Source organism: Cyanistes caeruleus, chromosome 4 (assembly GCF_971803275.1).
Source record: "Cyanistes caeruleus chromosome 4, bCyaCae1.hap1.1, whole genome shotgun sequence".
Classification (NCBI taxonomy): Eukaryota; Metazoa; Chordata; class Aves; order Passeriformes; family Paridae; genus Cyanistes; species Cyanistes caeruleus.
Window position 1 is genome coordinate 81,458,506 of NC_141704.1, and position 19,925 is coordinate 81,478,430.

Genomic DNA, 19,925 nt, shown 5'->3' on the forward strand with positions numbered 1-19,925 from the left:
CATCCTTTTCCAGGTGCAAAAGGGGACAAGACTCGGACTGAGAACATAACCCTCAGTCTTGACCTTTAGCCACTGCTGATAGTCACACTGAAATTTTCACAAGAGCAGTAGAAGCGCTTGGGAGAATTTCAGAGTGAGGGGAACTTGAATTTACCTCCTCTGTAGATTTAGATGTATGCATACTCTACCCTGGGCTTATTAGATCCTGCACACCAGGACTCACCTGGCTGTATCAAAACACAGATCTGTTGCCTTCCTCTGCCCTCCTCACACCTGGCTTTAGCAAAAACAGAGATCAGAGAGGACAAAACAATCAAGTGGAAACTGCTCTCCCCACATTTCACTCCCCTTGCTGCTGTTTCACATGCCACAATACTCAGGACCTCCATTTGAGGTAGGATTTGAAAAGGATGAGGGAAAAATTGACCCATTTTTCCACCTCCCCTCTGCATATGACTTTTTTAGATAGACAGGTGAGGAAGGTACATGACACTTTAGCTGATGTATTAGTGACTCCTGTCATTTTGGGGTAACCTTAGACTTGGGGGGGAAAAAAAGCAGCAAAGCTTGAATCACATTAAAGCCCTGATTTAGCAAAGTGCTCTGAAACACATGCTTATAGTTAAGCATGTGCCTAAATGCTTTGCTGAATTAGGACCTAGGTTGGTAAAAGGGGCAATTGATTAATGACTTCTGACAAGCACCAGAAACTAATGAGCCACAGACCTCTGCTTTTTCCTCCAAATGACTGTACTTAAACCCGAAGGAAATTTCATTATGGAAACAGAAAACACTTATAAATAAATCATACCTGTCTCCTGCACAAATATTAATTTTTATCTGCAGCTAGTGGTAAACCCAAACTTCCCTTCCTACAGTAATCAGAGCCATTCGCCCTATGAAGCTGGTTATTCCCTCAAAGCCATAAATTTCTCTCTGGAACTCCACAGTTTGCAGAAAGCTCTGTGAGCCCAGCCAGATCAGCCATGACATATACAGCAAAATAACCAAAAGGTTGCCTGAGACAAACTTCAGGTGAATCACAATCACTGTAAAACCCAGCTAAAACAGAGAGCTCAGCAGCACAACACGCTGAAATCTGCTTCATGCTGCTTCCCACTGAGACACATTACAGCCCCAAATCCCAGGGAATTCTCCTATTTGCTGGCTTCCACCAAGAGAGGTGGAAAAGCTATGGAACAGTGAGAGGATAGTTTCAATCCTCAAACATCCAATCCAGCTCTTTGCCAAGCGTTCACCACCGTGGAGGTTTTCTGCCTGGCCACGTGTTTTAGCTTTTATTTTGTGTTTAGGGGAAGGGAAAATCTTCTGGCACATCTACAGGAGCCATGACATTCAAGCCTAGTGTCAGCCCTACCTAAATCTCAAACAATTTGATTTTTCCTGGCAGCATCACTGACACCTTTCCCAGCAGGATGAAAGGAATCACTTCTGTTAACACTGATCAGATACACCTAGAAGCTTCAAGATAGTAAATTGCAAAATAGGGACACTAATATTTGAGGTCTCCTTGTTATCACCCATAAGGATGCAAGAAATATTCTCCTTTTTTCCATTTTTGCATGGGTGTTTTAGTCATTTAATCAGATTTCGGGAGTAGGTACAAGTTATATAATGAAAACATGAGAAATACACACTTGATGCCACACAAGGCTTTAATGGGTGTTTACAGATGTCCCAGGGCAGAGATGGAAGTGGCTTTCATGCAAGATGATAACTGTGAGCAGTCAATTTCCTTCATTCACACCCTTTTCTTGAAAGAGCACTAGTTCTCCTGCCATTTTTAGGATAACCAACTATGAGTCCTCATGGACAATTTGTCACTGACCCATGACCTACTGATGAGATGGAGATTTCAGCTGCCACAGTTTTATTTAAATCTCTCTTGAATATCCATTATGGCCTTTGTAACAGAGATGAACTCTTAAAGGCAACTCTGAGGAAAGAAAAGTGACATCACTAACATTCCTGAGCCTTGGGGAAATGACCAAACCCAGGGTTTTATGTTGGTTTTTTTTAATCCAGAAAAATTGTTTCAGTTCCCTAGGTTTGGATCAGATCTCTATGGATCAGACAGACTCTAACAATGCCCCAGAGGAAAGGGTGGGGAGGGAAAAGGAAAACACTTGGGGGTTTTTTTCCACAAATCTACAAAACTAAAATATTACATTACTAAGAAAATTCTCAGTGTTTACACTTTTGTTTCAGTGTGAAGAGGAAAACAAGAATCTACCTGTGCACAAGTGACTTATCAATATGTTTGTTGTAATTCAAATCCTGGCTCAAAACATACTTGAAAGTCTATTTCATGTTTCCACGGATTTCAATTACCATTTTGTAAATACACAAACAGAATTTTACAAACAATAACGAGCAGCCAGCTAAGGTCTACATAATTCACCACGTTAACCATGCACAAAATATTCCTAGGTTCAGACAGAAAACTTCCAGCAGTTTCAAAAGGAAGGCAAGGCAGTGAGTTTAAAAACATATGTCCTTATCCATGCAGTGCATGGGAAAGTTTGGAACAGCAGGTATTTCCTTTTCCCAGCACTGTGAAAATTCAGTGTATCAGTTATCACCCTGAGAGGTAAGCCTGGATGTTTCTGAAGGTGAGTGCTGTGGCTGGGAAGTCACCAAGACAATAAAGCTCATCCCTTTAGGAAGTCTCTTCTGAGAATTTTGGCCAGAGTCAGCTTTGCCCACGCTGAACTCAGAGATTTACACCACTGATATCTGGCCCCATCCATCACACCCACACCTGGCCAAATAATATAAAAAACTCCTTGTACTCTTCAGGGGATCAGAGCTTTTCCTCTGCTTCATTATAGCAACAGATCTATTGTGAATTCTTACCATTATGCTTCATGACAGTAATGAGACCAATTTTCTGTTTCCTAGGCCTTGTATTTCCAAAGCTGTTTTTCTTTTTCATTCCTCTCTCAGTGGAAAAAGCTGGCTGGAGCTGAATGAACAGCTCAGTGGCATTAAAGGACAGTATGAACCCTCCCCTCTAAACCTGCTGCTGTGAATTCAGCGTGCTCAAACCGTGGCAACCCACTGCTAGGAACTGACAATCTCCTTCCTACACCAACGTAGGTGCTCCCCATTCACTTCTTCAGGGAGTTTACAGGACCTGTTCTCTTCATTAACAATCATCTGAGCATTTAGGAAGCCAGGCTGGAGTAAATCAGGATGATTCTCCCCCTGCCATGGGAAATTTACTTCAAAGGCTCCAAAGTCTTTAAGTCATGGCTTAGCAAGGAGGATTAGAGGAGCAACCTTGCTCTAAGCTGTCCATCTTACATGGAAGGAGGTGGATTCTATTTTAATAACGTGGTATCTTCCACAGGACTGGCTCTACTTTCAACAAAATACATTTGTTCCTCTGTCATGGCATTACCTCTTCTTTCTCAAGATTTCTAAAAGCTGATATTAAAAATTAATATCAAGCACACCCATAGGTGTTGAAGAAACTTGGCTCCAGACACATCCTGCTCTCCCAAAGTGTTCCTCTAATTGCTTTCCTGAGCACTTGAAAGAACCTCACTGAAGCATTTCATGCATGCATTTCCATTCCCCTCATTCCTCCCTCTTTCAGTGCATTTTGGTTTTTAGCCTGACCTATCCCATGAAGCCAGAACGTGGCTGAGTGAATCAGGCAGCCCAATATTCACTGACAATATTCATTGACACAAATTTTGCTATCAATGGCTTAAAAACACACGGAAGAATTTCAAGTGAAGGGACAAGTAGCCAGAACATGCAAAATCAGGTCATTTTCAACTCTGAGCTCTCTCAATTTGTGGGTTACATCTCTCAAAAAAAAAAATATGGAAGTTGTTGGGTAATTGCTTTCACAAACGTTTTTTACTGAGGCAGAAATTGAATTACTAGATAGAAAAAAAAAAAATCTATTTTCTATCTATTAAAATAGATAGAAAAAAAAAATAAGAGTCAAAAAACTGTAACCCAGGGCTGGTGGCAAATCACACTCGTGTCAGATGTTTGGAAACACAACAGCTACAAACAGCACTCCTTCCCTCTTGAGTACTGGTCAGTTCCTGGCTGGAAAAATGAATATATCCGAGGTAAATTTTGCTTCAGGAAATGGGGGAACTATTGGAAGAGAGCAATAAAAGTTTCCAGAGCTCTAGGAAACCTGGTGTCCATGGAGAATTTGGAAGGGTCAGGCTTGCCAAGCCTAAAAACCAGTAATTCTCACACATATTTTAGAGAATGATAAAGCCTTCACATCTCCCCTGAGGGCAGGAGGAGATGTAATGTGCTTAAAATGGAGCAAGAGACTGATTTTGTCCCTTGACACCAGCAATTTCCCTAGCATTTAAGACCCTTGGGAAAACTATGTAAAGGGAAGGATAATTAAGCACTGTTACAGGTCAAGTGAGGCAAACTGCAAAGTTCTGCATGGGACACTTCCAGAAAAAAAAATAATACACCACCCAAAATTCACTTTAAAGAGTAAACTCTGCATTGGGCCAATAGAATGAACTAGATTAGACACCAACATTTTAATTTTTTTCCAATTTTCTGTATTATTTAATATATTTTTTAATACTACCTGCCAGTTTCAGCCTAATTTCTACCTGTGTGTCTTCAGCAAGAGCAGCAGGAAGCTGGAGCTGCTCAGGATGGAGGAGGAAGGGCATGGTCATTACCTTCTCCACAGAAGCACTCACAAAGGTTCCCAAGGATTCCACTGGCAAGACAGCAAACCCCCATAGCCAGGAGGTATCAAAAATCGATGACAGATGTAACAAAATCAGAGCCCAAGGTACTTTGACTATGGACATTGTTAACCACAGATAAAAATCAAACCACCACACAAAACCCCGATCTAAAGCCAGATTGGGATGGCTGTGTAAGTATAATGAACTCAAGATGCAGATTTTTTTTTTGATTTTTTTTTTTTGCCAAGCACACAGTTTTAAAGTCCATTAATTTAATTCCTTTCCCTTAAAGTAAAATAATCTGAATCTGAACATTTAAAGAAATACAATGGACAGATACCAGCTTTGGCTTTTGCTGAGTACCTATTCCCTGTCCTTGAAATTTTCCCCTTAACCACTACTGTTTTCACTTGAATTTTCCCACATATTTAATTTATGAAATTCCTTTTCCTGTTATTGTAGAGCTCTGATCTGTCACTCTTGTTTGGATCACAAGCATGACATGAGTTGGTATCAGCTGTAGCTGCCACTCTACCAGCATCAGCATTCCGTCTCCAAAAGTGGCTGTAAGATATTTGTGAGGAGATGAAACAAATCCACAATTTACCTATCAAATGATTCAATAACAAGCAGGATGAAACAGGAGGAGTTCTTTATCCCTCAGCAATCAGTCTGGAGCATGAGATGCACTTTTAACTTCACCTGCACATCTACCTATACATATTATTAAGAGCCATAAAACCATTTTTTTTATTTTTTCCAAGCTACTCAGTCAAATTCTTGGTAAGGTGATTAAAATTCTGAAATGGAAAGGATAGGGGGTGGGAAGTAGGGGAGGTAAAACAGCAATAAGGAGACTTTTCTCCTCAAAACATAAGTAAATGTAGTACTAACTCCTGAGCTCACTCTGCTACATGCCATGGGCATATGGAAGGAGGCACACATTAAAAAAAGAAGTCCAAAGAAATACCATTATTCTGTCCCAAGGGCAACAAAGGTGGTCAATAGTTTAGCAGTGCTTCAAAATAGCTGCCTTTTACACATATAAAATAGGAGGCAAGACCTAGAACACACCCAGATCTCAGCTTCATACCGCTGTCTCACGCCTAAGAAAACAAATCAAGCCCAAAAGTCTCGTATTGGGTTATTTAGAATTTCACTGGAGGTTTGAAGTTTGAGTCCAAGCTGTAGCCAGCTCATCCAGACTTGTGCTTGGGCTTGGATTCTCTGAGTTTGGGCTCTCTGTGAGCCCAGCCACACCATCCTCCCTGCTGTCACATTCATAGACATAGAGGGGAATCCTTCACCAAAGTCACCTGGCTTTCAAAGCAACCATCTACAAGGTCTGAGACCTCCTTAGATCAAAACAAAACTTCAGCATGTAGCAATGCCATTAATATTTAGACCACAGCAGGATTTAGCAAGTCCTTTTCCAGAGACTCCAAACCCAGCCCTCTCCTGAAGAGGATCTAAGACCTCGGGACAAGTCAGTCCTCATCTCTGCTCCCCTCTGCACAGGCAGCATTTTTATTAAAAAATAATTACTTCTTTCTGGGGTAAGTTGGAAACACTTCAGGCAGGAGTTACATATTTAGTTAAACATTCCCATGTTGTATGTGTCACTGGCACCCAAACACACCTCTGGCATAACCAAATCCATAACAGAACCTAATCTGGTTCTGTCAGGTCAGGTTGTTCCCAACAAACAAAAAAAAACCCAAGGCATCTTGCTGAATATTCCTGTATCTGCACACAGAGCTCAACCCAGTCCTGGTGCTTTAGGATTAAATCTGGGAAAGGTGCAGACAGGTAATTCAGTAATGACTGAATTAGCTGTGGCAGGAAGAATTTCTGCTGGGGCTGCTCAAAGCCATCCAAAACAGAGGCTGTGCTTCCCACAAGTGCAGTGTGGGTCACCTTTGTTTCTGTGCCACATTCCCCTGCCACAATCTCCCCTCTCCCTGCTCCTGCTCCTCTCTCTGGCTCCAAATATGTCTTAATCTACTCAAATCCAAGTTCTGTACAGCCTTTTTTCTTTCATATTCTTTACAAGGGGTCATTCGGGGCGGGTTGCTTGCCTGGGATGTTCTTCTGTTTGAACATTTTATGTGCAAGTTGGACAGTGTAGAGAGGAGCCATTTAGATCCAAATCAGAGCCTCCTCTGTTCCTCTCCTAGCTCAAGTTGGATCAGACTTCAGATGAAATAGTGCCAACAATTCAAACTGCACTCAGAAGATTTTAGCTGGAATATCTTCTGGACAGTAGCCGTTCTTGGGGAGTCCACCTAATGCCAAAATTCCGTAGAAATGCTTCCTGCATGGAACTACAGCCCTACAGCAGAGCTCCTTCTTGTAATGGATCTAAAACAGAAATGTTTCCTTCTTCATTTCCCTTTAGCGGATCCAGTATTGAGGCTGCATTTCCATTTGTTTTGTTTCAGTGTGATGTGGGCATGAAAAAGTCATGCATACTCCCTTCTCTCCTACCCCAAGAGCTCATGCACCTTTGCATGCCCTCCTTACAATTTTGAAATATTCCATGAACCTTTCAGTCCTCAACCATGGCTCCAGCCTGCAGAGAAGCCTCCACCTGGGCAGGAACTTTCACATGAGTGGTTTTGTCTTTCCAAACACCAAATCCCACAACACAGCGGAAAATTCAACTCTCACTGAGAAAGATTTTTTTTCTCAACTCCTTATCCTCAGCCACCTCAGAATATTGACTCCCAAATACAAACTTATCTTACCAAAACTGTCAATCATGAATGGCTTTGTGCAAATTTCTCAGCTCACAGAAGCAGAACTGGAGCTGGTTAAGATGACTGCCCATGAGAGAGCCTGGATTTCAGCTGTTACAATCCTCAGACCCCCAGTGATATTAGTATATCACTAATAAAGACCTGGTCCTCACAAATCAACATCATGAACGTTACTGCACTGAAATCTTCACCAGATTTGTATCTTAAAAATGATGGGTAGAGTTGGAAGTCTTCCTCCAGCTGCATCTGCTTGATGTAGGTTTTTTAAACCTGGTAAATCCATATGCTGTGCCAGTGAGGGGATTTACCAGCCTGGGTTCAGAAGAATCATTTGTGATGTGTCTTAATTTGTAAAAATAATATTTTATTCTCTCCTTGCCACACTCCTAGCTCTGCTGCAATTTTATGATATTGCATTCAATTTGTGCTGATATAAACATGCCAAAATGAAAGACAGTTCCTCTTCCAGGCCTGTCAAACAAATGTATTCTTGCTTGTGCTGGTCTCTCAAACTAAAAATTAACAACTGGGCAAATCAAGAAAGGAAACTTGGACACATTAAAACCATATTCTCAGTGGGTCTCTAGTGAATTTTGCAGAGGTTACACTCTATATAAAGTTGATCATTTTCATTTAGCTCCCCTCTTCTTTTAGCAAATTAATCATTAGACAGAAACAGGTTTTTTATTGATGGCCCTCCTCAATCTCCACAAGCCTGGACAGCAAAAGCTAACAGGTCATGTAATGTGGTTTTCTGCAGCCATTTGCCCAAATATTTTACATTGTCACTTCTTTATATCTTTCAGATCATGCACAAACTTGAATCAACTCTCACAGCCTCACCAAATGCAGCTACTTCAGTGTTATTATCCACTAACACAGACATGAGAGCCAAGCAGGCAATTGTATAAAATCATAGACACCATCAGCAAAAAGCTGAAAGGTCAGAACTGGTGTGATAATTCCAGCACGGTGCCACCTTGAGCTACAAACCACAGGCATGGCTTCAGCCATTTTTGCATCTTTGAGAAAGGTTATCAAAATTTGTAATTTAAAAGCTTAAATTTGGCATGTTTTGTTAATTATGTTGGATTTTTTTTGTAGTAGGCATCAAATAATGTGTGATGTGGCAGCAGAAAGGGTCCATGCAACAACATGAAGTGAACACACACGAGGCAGAAAGGTGATATCCCAGCTCTGTGATGATCACACCTGGAATACTTCATTCAGCTCTGGAGAATTCATTTCCTCAAGGACAATAACAACCCAGAGGAAAACCACAAGAGAGCCATAAAAGTGTTAAGCAGAGAGGGACTGACTAACAGATAAAAAAAAGCTATGGATGCATCAAATAAGTTTTAAGTAGGGGATGTGACAACTGTCTGCAAGTGTTAGAACATTAGAAAGGACAGAGAATCATTTTAGTGAAACAAAAGTTTACAGCTACAGGGAGCAGTAGTAAATTAAAAATGATGAAAACACTTACTGGTCAAAAAAGGTAATTTTAATAGCAAAATCTACTGGAGTATAGGGTAGACCTGATAATATGCTTAACCAACACTTCTGCTTGCCAAATTCTCAACCCTTAAGACCATAAAAGTTGTCAGCTAAATACTGAAGACTTTCTATTTTGGAATTTCTCCTGTGGAATAGTCTATCCCTTGCTGGGGAAGCTGCAGCCATTCTCAGCCCTAAGGAAGCACAGATAGGTCAGGCCCATCGCTCTTGCACCACTCCCAGGTAGTTTGGCTCTGGATAAGCCAGGCTCAAGCAAACCTTGAGAGCCACCAGAGCAGAGTTTTGCCTTCCCCAGCCTTGTGTAAGCCAGGGAATGGGAATGCTCATGGCAGGGCCAGCCAGGCTCACCTCACCCTGTTCTTTCACCTGAATAACAGCACAGTACATAACTGCTGGGATCTGATTTCCAGGATGATCCACATCTAGGGGTGAAAAGCACAAGGGAACCCCAGACTTCGCTGTAACAACATCCTTTGTCTTGAGAAAAGCTCTTTCCCCCCCCCTATTGTACATCAATGAGAATTGTTAAAGGGGTTCTTATTCTATCAAACCTGCCAGTTTTTAAGTAAAGCAGTGGCTGCCCACTCTATAAAATATGAGCACAGGCAGTAAGAACATCGAAGGCCCATTGCTGGCTGGCCAATTTCCACGTATCCTAATATGGTTAAGAAAATGTTTGACTGGAGCCCAGAGCAGAGTGCCAAATTTAACAACTCTGCCACAGAGCCCTCTGCTCAGGCTCACTGTAACTTCACTAGCAGTGCAGCTGATGCCTGTTGATGTGAGCTGGACCATAATTGTGCTCTGCAGAGCCTCTTGCTGTCCCTGCCCTGCCAGGGAAGGTTGGGGCTCGCTGCCGTACAAGGCTTTCAGGGACAGCAGCTCACTGGAGTGTTTCCCTTCTTGGGCTAAATATATTGAGGAAATCCTGGGTATCCCAAGGATATAAAAGAATATGCACTGCACGAGGCACTCTGGGTTTGTGTAAAAAGATAGATTTTCAATGGCTCCAATAAAAAAACCACTTTTTCTACTGCTAATGTACATCTGACAGGTTTTACTCTTATCAAACCTACACAAAGGGCAGGTATCTTCCTCTCTGTTTTGCTACTACTGCCATTTATGAAACTTGGCCAGCTGCAGGCTGCTTGCCTGCCCCTGAGCCCACTGCAAAATGAACCTTGCCCACTTGTGTTACATATTTGCATTTCAGTTCTTCCCAATTTCACTGGGCAGCAAGTGGTTTAGGATTTCTGAAAGGGGTGACAAAGTAAATGAATGACATTATTGAGGTCGGTCTTCAAGTCACACTTCAGCCTTCCCACTTAACTCTCCTTTGCAGTGCCACCAGAATCATTGCACAGCCCGATAACAGAGATTTGTTGACAGAAGAAAAGGGGATTATTGAGTTTCTATCAGTGAAACAACTCACTTCAGGCATTAAAAGAACAATGCTACCTTGATTATGCAAAAGGCTTAGCTGGCCTCTCCCAGATCATTTCCTATGAGATCATATGCAGACTTGGAAACAGAAGGGACTGGTTTCAGGAAGTTTGGAAGCCTTTTATGGATTATATTAACAAGGCACAGGCTGTTCCCTAAAACTGATTGTACATCAAATTCCACTGCAGCCACATGCCCTTGGCTGGAATGCTTTAGCATAAATGATAGTACCAACAGCCACCAAAAAAAAAGCAGCAATTCTGTCATTTAATCTCTGTGGGTTTTGTTTTGGTGTGTGTTAGTTTGTTTTTGTTGGTTCAGCTGGTTTTTCTTTTTTTTTTTTTTTTTTGTAATTAATTTTTTGGGGTACAGATAGCATACAGAAGGTTACAGTGTCTCTTCAGTTCTCAAAAGTTTCGAGTATCCTACAGAGTCCAGCTATAACTTTTTAAAGAGTTAAATACCTGTCTTACATCAATAGAAATAAATGTTCAACTGCAAGATTCTGGAAAGATACCTAATAGCTATTAGTATTAATAAAAATTAAAACTATTAGCTTATTATATTATTAAGTATTAATATATTTACTTTTTTTTTCCTCTGGTACCTACACAAAAGCACATCAACGTCTCAAAAACACTTTTTCTTGCTATTTGAGGTCTCAGCTACTACCAAACATTTATTATTTAGTATTTACCAGCAAACATTTTCCAGTCAGTTCAGTTACTTTACATTTACTCTTGATACAGAAAATCAAAAAGCAAACGAGAATCTGCATTCCTCCTCCAAGAAATAACACTGTACATTTATTTTGCAGAATTTTGCAGCTAGGCATTATTTTCCTGGGGATGCAGGTGGGTGGTGCAGGTGCCTGGAATACACCAGGGCTGTCCAGTGGTCCAGCAGTCTTGTGAGGCTGTAAAAACACATCAGATATGCTTTGTTTCTGTTTGCAAGTGTCACAGCACCTAGGGAGGATCTGGCCTTCAGGCTCCTCAGCAAGGCTTTTGTCTCACTTGGGTTTCATGTTTACTCTTTGGTGATGCATAAATTGCATTCTGAACTTTACCAGACCTACACTGTGACAGACTGGATTTCACTGTGGCAGGCAAACCAAGCTGTTCATGGAATTAGATAACACTCACCCATTTATTAGCAATGACACCAGCAGATTTAGCTTTCAGTGGAAAGTAGCAACATTTTCAAACAGCTCCTCCCCAAGAAAAGTTATAATCTTCACTCCTATTTACAGATGGGGGAAGAGAGGTGTGGATAAATGAAATGCAGCTCCTTGTCCAAGCCCAGCTGGTCAAGAGCAGCACCAGGTAAGTTCTTTCCCCATGGGGTTGCACTTTTCCCCTGCCACGGCTGGAGAACCAAAACATTTACCATGAACATTCCCCCCAGCATTAAACTGCCATCCCTTACTGGAAATAAGATATATTTTGGTTCCTGTTGGGACTGGAGAGAAATAAGAGAGGAGTGAAAACCTCAAATTTATTATAATTATTTGCTATCTGTTTAATAATGGTGTTCTCTCTGCCAAAGAAGATGCAACAATTAAAAGACAACCACTGCCTTTGCTTAGTTTGGGGAATAACCATCCCTGATACAATCTCCCAGGAATCCACCCTCACAGCCTTGCCCATCACTATTTATAACTGAGTAAATATTAAAGGATTCACATCTTTTGCCCTGAAAAAACAAGACCTTTGGCCTTAAAGTTTTTTTGGAAAGTCTTTCAGAGAAGGCTGCTGCTCTGCAGCAATGTTTCCTTCCATTAAAATTCCCTCTTAAGATATATGGCCCAGAGGAGAAGCACTAGACCTCAAATATACCACAAATATGGACAAGTCTGCCTGCAGGCATTTGGAGGCTGGGAATTTGCCCAAAACATTATCCTTCAAGAACTAACCAACCCTCTGTCAGCACAGTTAACAGCCCCAAAAAACACCAATTTACTTTTGACATGCCTTTGTCAGGGCAGCTCACTAATTGAATATTGCCCTGTTTATCACGGCTTAAGGCTTAATTATTCCCTAGGACTGAAACTGGAGCCTTTATAGATCCATGTGCAAATAAAAAAAGAAGTGTTTGGGAGCCAATATTGCCAAGCAAATTCAGTTTTAGGTTTCTATCCTCCTGGCTCACCCTGCCTCTTGTTTCCCTCATCTCCTGACACAATCTGTGATAACCAGGGACCAGAAGAGCAGGCAGGGTACAGCTGACCACATGAACTCTGTGCTTGGCCACTTGAACCTGCCTGTGAACACCAGAAATGAGAGAAAAGGTGATGAGGAAACAGAACTGAGAGACAGAAACTCACTAAAAGTGAATGCAAGAGCCACCAGCATTACCACATGCGTGGCCATAACTTCCTGGGATGTTTACAAACCTTCCCCTCACAGGAAAAGCTCAGGTCATGCAATACACAGCCCCTGACAGCAGCAGCCACCCCAGAGTGGTGCTCAACAAGCAGAGAAACCCTTCAAGGCAAGTCCTTTCCTCACCTCCCCATCATGGTTGACTGCTTCACTTTACATTTTGCATCCTTTTTTTTTTTCCTTAGCTTTCACCAAGACTAAAATTCTGCATTTGTGTTACTATTTTATATAAATCTATAAATCCCATCCTTTTGAATCGGTGAATTTGCTGCACATGACATCATAACCTCCACCTGTGCAGCCAGAATTCTGGAGTTTCCTCACAGCAATTTGGTCTAAACAGCAATTATAGAAAAAGTGCAGCCTGGGAACATTTATTATTATTATTATTACCATCATTGCTTAGCAAGACTCCTATCAACAATCTTTTGAAAGGCAAATTTCCTCCCACCTGGCAAGCAGAATTTCATTTTTACGTGTCCCTATCAAACTAAAACCAGAACACCTGGGGGAATGGAGAGTCATTGACTTGACTGGCACACTCAGCAACATTATTATCTTAATGACACATAATGGTCTCCATATTCATAACTTTCACCCAAGGAAAGCCTGGAGAGGCTGTTGAGCTGACCTCATTCCCTCAGATGAGCATGTGTAGGGTTAATGACAGCGACACAGGAGTTAGACCTTCCCAAGGGAAAAAAATCCCTTTTCCCATTCAGGCCACTTCCAGGAACCAGGAGGTGAATTTGCAGCCACAACATGGAAAAATTTCTCAGTGTTTTAGGGAGCTATAATACCATGCACATACTAATTTATAATCCTTAGTGTGCAAAACACTGGGGGAACAAAAAAAACAAGGAAGGATCGGGGTGGAAAATTCCCAAATATACCAGTAATTCCTGGCAGTCAGTTTGATCAAGGACTACCACAAAGTGTCTTCTAAATCAGGCTGATCACTAACCCAAAACAACCTCTTTCCATACCAGACTTGGAGTTTCAAAGCAAAATAAGCTAACACCAAAGCGCAGCTGGTGATAGAAATTGTCTCAGCTGAACAAAATACAGCTCCAGGTAAAACAAAAAAGGCATGAAAAGCATGAAAAAAGACACATGTATGTATCTCACCAGATGTGATGCCCCTGAGCCTGGAAGATGCTGCCTCTTCAGCTCCCAAGGGATTCTTTGAGTATCCCAATGGTTATCACAGACACTGGAAAGACAGAAGTGTTTACGTCAGGGATTGAAGAAGGCACCAAAGGCAGAAAAGTTTGTTTTACAGTTCAGATGACCTAGAAAGCAAAACAGATCTTGATCCTTGCTGCAGTTGCTGGATACAATTGCATCACTGGCTAAGCTGATTTGCTGCTCCTTTTCTTTTTCCAGTGGCTCCTGTGTGAGGAAGAAACTCCCAAGCAGGAAAAGGCAGACTACTCCATCCATCCCAACTCCCACTAAGGGAAAAGAGCAGCTTCCACTTGCAGGGAAAACTGCTCCATTCACCTGATCCTGCTGCCAGGACTGTAACCCAACCAACCACAGCGTAATGCAACCCTGAGAACATCCTGGGAAGCGTCAGCCACAGAACTGAGGATTTTAATATCCAAACTGCACTGATTAATATGGAACCAAACCTGATTATGCCCCCATTAATCACTTCAGGGGAAAAAAATCAAAAACTAAAAAAACCTGAGGGAATTCCCTATTTCTTTTGGCTGTAGACCAGCACAGTTTCTTGACTGCTGGCTGCCTCCAGTCAAAGATGCAAAACCCTTTGGCTGTTTGTGCAGAGCTGCTGGATTGCATTGCCATGGGTTTCAGTGAGGGGTTGCTTGTCTGCCTGTTCATGTGCTTTGACTGCAACAGTGGCAGAACAGCCACCTTCTAGCTGGGATAAATGATAATTTAGCTTCTGGTGAGAAAAATCTGCCTCTGAGCCACTCCTCAGGGGGAGAACTGGAAGGAGTTCTTGGGAGGATAAACTCAGATCTCCAGTTTGGAGTAAGCTCAGTCAGCTGGGAAAGCTGCTCAGGGGCTCTGGGGACTCCCATCCACTTCCATGTACAGAGGCAGTAAAAAAGACAAAACTTTCAAATGGCCATATATTCAGAAGACAAAAGGCTGGAATTACAAGGTGTGGAGAAATTTTCTTTATCTGTTAAACCAGGTGAAGAAAGATGCCAAAAGCAAGCTGGCTTCACAAACAGCTTTTCATTAGACAAGGAGTTTACCTTCCCACCTAATCAACACAATCAGCAGGTGGGCTTATTATTCATCATTATATATTGTATTATATATATATATGATATTATTATATCAATATATTCATATTGTTCATTAGACTCATTATCTTAAGCAAGAGATTCGACTAAGCCCTGGAAAAATACATCATGCTTTTGTGCAAGTGACAGTGTAATTTTGCACTGTTTCTTCTAAGTCCATAAGCAGTGTCAGTAATTTAGTGTCAGGGGCAGCATTTGCTTATCTTAGAGAATTTTGAGGAGTTTGTTTCAGTTTTATACTGCTGGCCAAAGGGGGTTTTTGAAGGTAGCAGGTGATGAAATGAAGAGGGAGTCAAAGTCTGCTCCACACGTGCTAAACACAACTGGAACCCTGTTGCTCTACAAAAACAACAAACACCTTTGCTGCCCCAAGAGCTGCCAAGGCAGAAAATCACGGCTGTGACCAGCTAAGATGGCAATTCCTCCAGGAAACTCCGTTCTGAACCTTCCCAAGGCTGTATCACAGCAAATACTGAGGAATCCAGGTTTTCCTGAGTTTGCCAAACCCAGCAGACCTGGTGAATGGAATTCAGGTTCTCTTTGTGCAGTGCAGAAATCCAGATTACAGGACTATCTCAGCCTTCATAAAATTCCCATTAAAGTCAATTGCAGTTACGTGTTCTAATCCAGAGGAAATCCAGATCTCTCCTTCCACCAACAAAATGCCAAACTACTCCAATCACTAACAAAATCCAAGGACTGATGTGCCATTCAGGAGTCACCTAGCTACATCAAGTGATCCAGGCCTTTCAAGTAGAAACTGCTTTAACTAAAAACACCATTTACATACAGAGAAGAAAATATAAATTCGAAGGTGCAATATAGTAGAGTTAAACACCTTCAAGTTGTGTAACTCCCTGACTGCTGAGATGTTCTGCAGATAAAGCTCTGAAGGTGGACATCAGTCTTAATCAGAAGAACATCTTGTTTTCTTTCATTCTTAGCCTCCTGTGAGGCTTTAACACCAAGCTGTGAGTGCTCTCATCTCAGGGTACTTAAGTGTTCTCCTCCCCAACCAAACAAGATTACTCACCTTCTTTAAGTTGGGCACACTTTTGTTGAGGCAGAGCCAAAACATACACACAGGCACATGTTCCTGACCAAGGACATGTTTTTCTTTCATGGGCTGTTTTTACTCTGTAGTCCCAAGCACAGCACTAAAAACAACTTTTGTAAAAACTAATTCATTTTGCCAAATATCTTCAAGAATTCCTTATTGAAGCAAAACTCACAAATGTATTTCAGACCTTTTCCAATCCCATGATTCTATGGTCTATCAAGTGAAATACCATGAATGAGCAAATGCTGACAATTAGACCTGATGTGAACCAGATTAATTTTTTAATCCACTTGCTGATATACTTTTATACTGTTTCATACCATATAGCCTGCAAAATATCAAAGTCAAGGGGCACAAATAACTAAAAAGCTTCTGAATAATTAATAAATTTAATTATCATATATTATAAATTATTATACATCATATATGCTGAAATATAATTAATAAAATTAATCTATTTGGTTCATACTCAAAAAATCTCTGGATGGCACACACAAAGGAAAGCTGAGTGCAATTATCTTTCACTTGGTTCTTAAAAGGACCAATAAGTGCAACACAAATGAATTTACCTTATTCTCCACCTCATTATTTCTTCGATCTCCTTCAACAGATAATCTCATCACTATATTTACTTACATACTGATTAACTAATTACCAGGTGGGAAAAACTGAGGTGTGAATACCAAACCCAAATATAAATAAATATAAATATGAAATATAAAGTTTCTCTTCAAGGAGTCAGTGCTGTCTTTCATGACTTTATAACTAGAGATGGTTACTTCTAAACAGAGCAGTAGACCATTAAACATTTTGTAAGCATACTAAAATCCTGGGTTTTCCATCATTCTTCTCCAATGTGAAATTCTGTAGGAAGGGGAAACAATCATTCCAGGGAATGTTTCTCACAGAGGGCAATCCTCATGGCCCCATTCCATGGGGTTAAATTTTGGGAACACTTAGATGGTAAAGCCTACATTAACAAGCACAAACAACAGCACTGAGGGCTACCTATTTCCAGTCTAGTGGGAAAAGCTTGATCCTCTTTTCCATAACCTGGACAAAGAAACAAAATGCCAAATTTCATTGCAACACCTTGGAAACGGCAAAGCCTGTGAAGTTGAGGACAACTCTCCCCATTTAAAACATTTAAAAACCTACAGCAATCAAACCTGGATTTCTGAACATCTTCAGAGCTCTGGCTCAGGACTATTAAAAGCAGGAGGCATGAAAAGCAGCCAAAAAAACCATACCAGGTATGGCACTGATTCAGAGGAAAGCATTAGCTGAATTTCCCTGCTCCCTAAAAATTCTGGTTGCAGCAGTTCCCAGGGATTACTTGGCCTGGTTTTATTCAGCCCCTGGGATCAAAAGACATTACAACCCAAGTGGATCTGGGCTGCAGACATTTCAAAGGAGACAAATGGCAAAACAAAAAACAGTATTTTTCAGTGCAACCAGAACCATCATCTCCCATTTACAATCACCTGTAGAGACAACATGAGAGCCACCACCCATCACAGACAGCAGCATCTCTCTGGTGTCCTTATAGCAAGCAACCCACAGCCCAAAAACACATTTGAAATGCTCTGTAGGGTCATCCTCAGACTCAAATTCCCAACTCTTCCAGCTGAAGGACTGAAATTCGACAGGAAGCAATCACAGGTCACAGCTTACAGACTTCTCATGTGCTCTTGAGAATCTCCCTTAAGGTTTTTCATTTTTCATAGGCTTTATATATGGCTGGTTGAAGGGACATAGTTAAAATGAAAAAAAAAAAAAACCCAAACAAAACCAGTAATACCAGGGGTTTTTGCAAGATAGATTCTTTGACACTATCATTTTACCTATAAAAATAAGTACCTGAGTTTCTCCTCTAAAGCAGTTTTGACTGCTACTTGAACTAGGGCAGCAATTGTTTTTTTAAAGTACTTTTCCCTTCTGCTGAGAAAAAGCACAGTTAGGCACAAGCCTTGCTCAAAATACAGCTTTAATCCCTTTCATGACTCACACATGATGCTGAATTCCTGACAATTTGAGTTAACAACAATTTGATGACAACCCAAGTGTGATATTGTAACAAGGAAAAAAAGTAAGGCAGGTTGTGCTGTTTCCTTGTCAGCATCCAAAAACACAGCATTCACGTGATTGCAGACAGAACACTCTTTTAAAGTCTGGGTTTAGATATTTTTGGTTAATACTTCCACCACCCACCTGTCTATTCTCCTGTCTCTAATCAATTATCAACATAAACACTGGCATTTTATTTAAAAAAATGGCTTTTTGAGGATCCTTTAATTCCTCCACATATTTACTCCAAAGAAGGACATGTCCTGTTCTACTTATTTTTTCCCTCAACATTTTTGCTTTGTGTTTTTTCTTTATAGGAGACTGAAACATGGAGATTCTGTACATTTTTTGTGAGACAACTAGCACTGAATTTATAGCCCAAAAGAAAACTCTGAAGAGACAGGGCTTTGTGAGACAGAGGTTTTGTTTGGTTGGGTTTTTTTTTCTTCTTTCCTTAAAACTGCAAAGCTCTTTTGACAGGTTTGTCACCAGGCTCACAAAGGAAAAGAAGAATTTAAAGAATTAAAAATCTGAAGGATCCAGTCACACCATGCTGAACACTCACCTACACTCCAGTCCCTGAGGTTATTAATTCCAACTTTGGTACACACCACCAGACTCACTGAGAGTTCCCCTTAAACCACTGGTATATTATCTTATAAATGTATAATATAAATTATATTATAATTTATAATAAATACACTATAAACCACATAATTTTTACTTCACCACTCATTTTCTTAACTTCAGTTTCAATGTGTGTGTGGATGCAAGGAATAAAATACAGGCCAAACAACATTTTGCCTGGGCTGAGACTTTGCTATGAGGCTAAAATTGAGCCTTTTTTTCAAAAAAAAAGAGGTTTTTGAAACAAAGGCTTTCTCACAGGCACTGGGAGGACAATTAGAGTTCAACAAGTGGGAAATGGACTGAGCATCAAACACTGAATTTTGACAAATGCTGTGTTGATAGCACAGCACATCTTCATGACAGTCTGAGAGCTGGATGGGACTGAAGGTGGGAATATGAAGGCACAACACAATCACAGAGCTGTCAAAGCCACACATTTAGAGGTAAAACCCAAGATAAGGCAGCAAACAACCCAAAAAAAAAAAAAAAAAAGTGTGTTAGAAACATGGGAGAGAAGAAAACAGAAACAGCAAATTACATTTTATTAACAAAATTCTAACCTTAATCCAAACCCCAAAACTGAAGTAAATTTCTTTTGGGACATTTTAGTTGAAATATATTTGGGAAAATGTTGGAATGAGCCACTTGAAAAAAAACAAAAAACACAGCTCCAACAAAAAATACTGCATCTTTTTGATTTGGTAGGAGCCTGCTTTATTCCACAGATTTTAAGACGTGTTTAAGATTCCATAGGTTTAGTATTACATCACTGATTGTTCATAATGAAATTCCAGGCAGTAGCAAAAAAAAGATTTAATGATAGTACCACACAAGATATGGCTGTGGGGCCCTTTGGGCAGATTTACTGACAGGAATGTTGAATATGGGTTAAAACAACATTGTTGTCTGGTTCACTTGTGCATGCTAAAATGGCAGGTGACAGAGCACAAGTTTTGCTATTTCTTGAATCTCTCTTAAGAAATTAATCTAATTCTACCCTTTGCTGGATATTTCAAAAGATTTGTCATTGACAGCTCTATGATACTGTCAGCTGTGGTAAAAAGTGGTTT

At 40.7% G+C, this 19,925-nt stretch overlaps 1 protein-coding gene across 16 annotated transcripts in view; it reads right to left on the minus strand.

Annotated features, from left to right (window-relative positions):
• The window catches only part of CALD1 (caldesmon 1), a 223,514-nt gene that overhangs the window by 119,274 nt on the left and 84,315 nt on the right, over positions 1–19,925 (minus strand). For 12 of the 16 annotated variants that reach the window (XR_015285938.1, XM_086886026.1, XM_086886021.1 and 9 more), the window contains one exon: positions 13,945–14,029. The exons of the other annotated variants lie outside the window; for them this stretch is intronic. The gene's annotated coding sequence lies outside the window, so the exon portion shown is untranslated. The remainder of the gene's footprint in view (positions 1–13,944; positions 14,030–19,925) is intronic. 16 annotated transcript variants of the gene reach the window in all.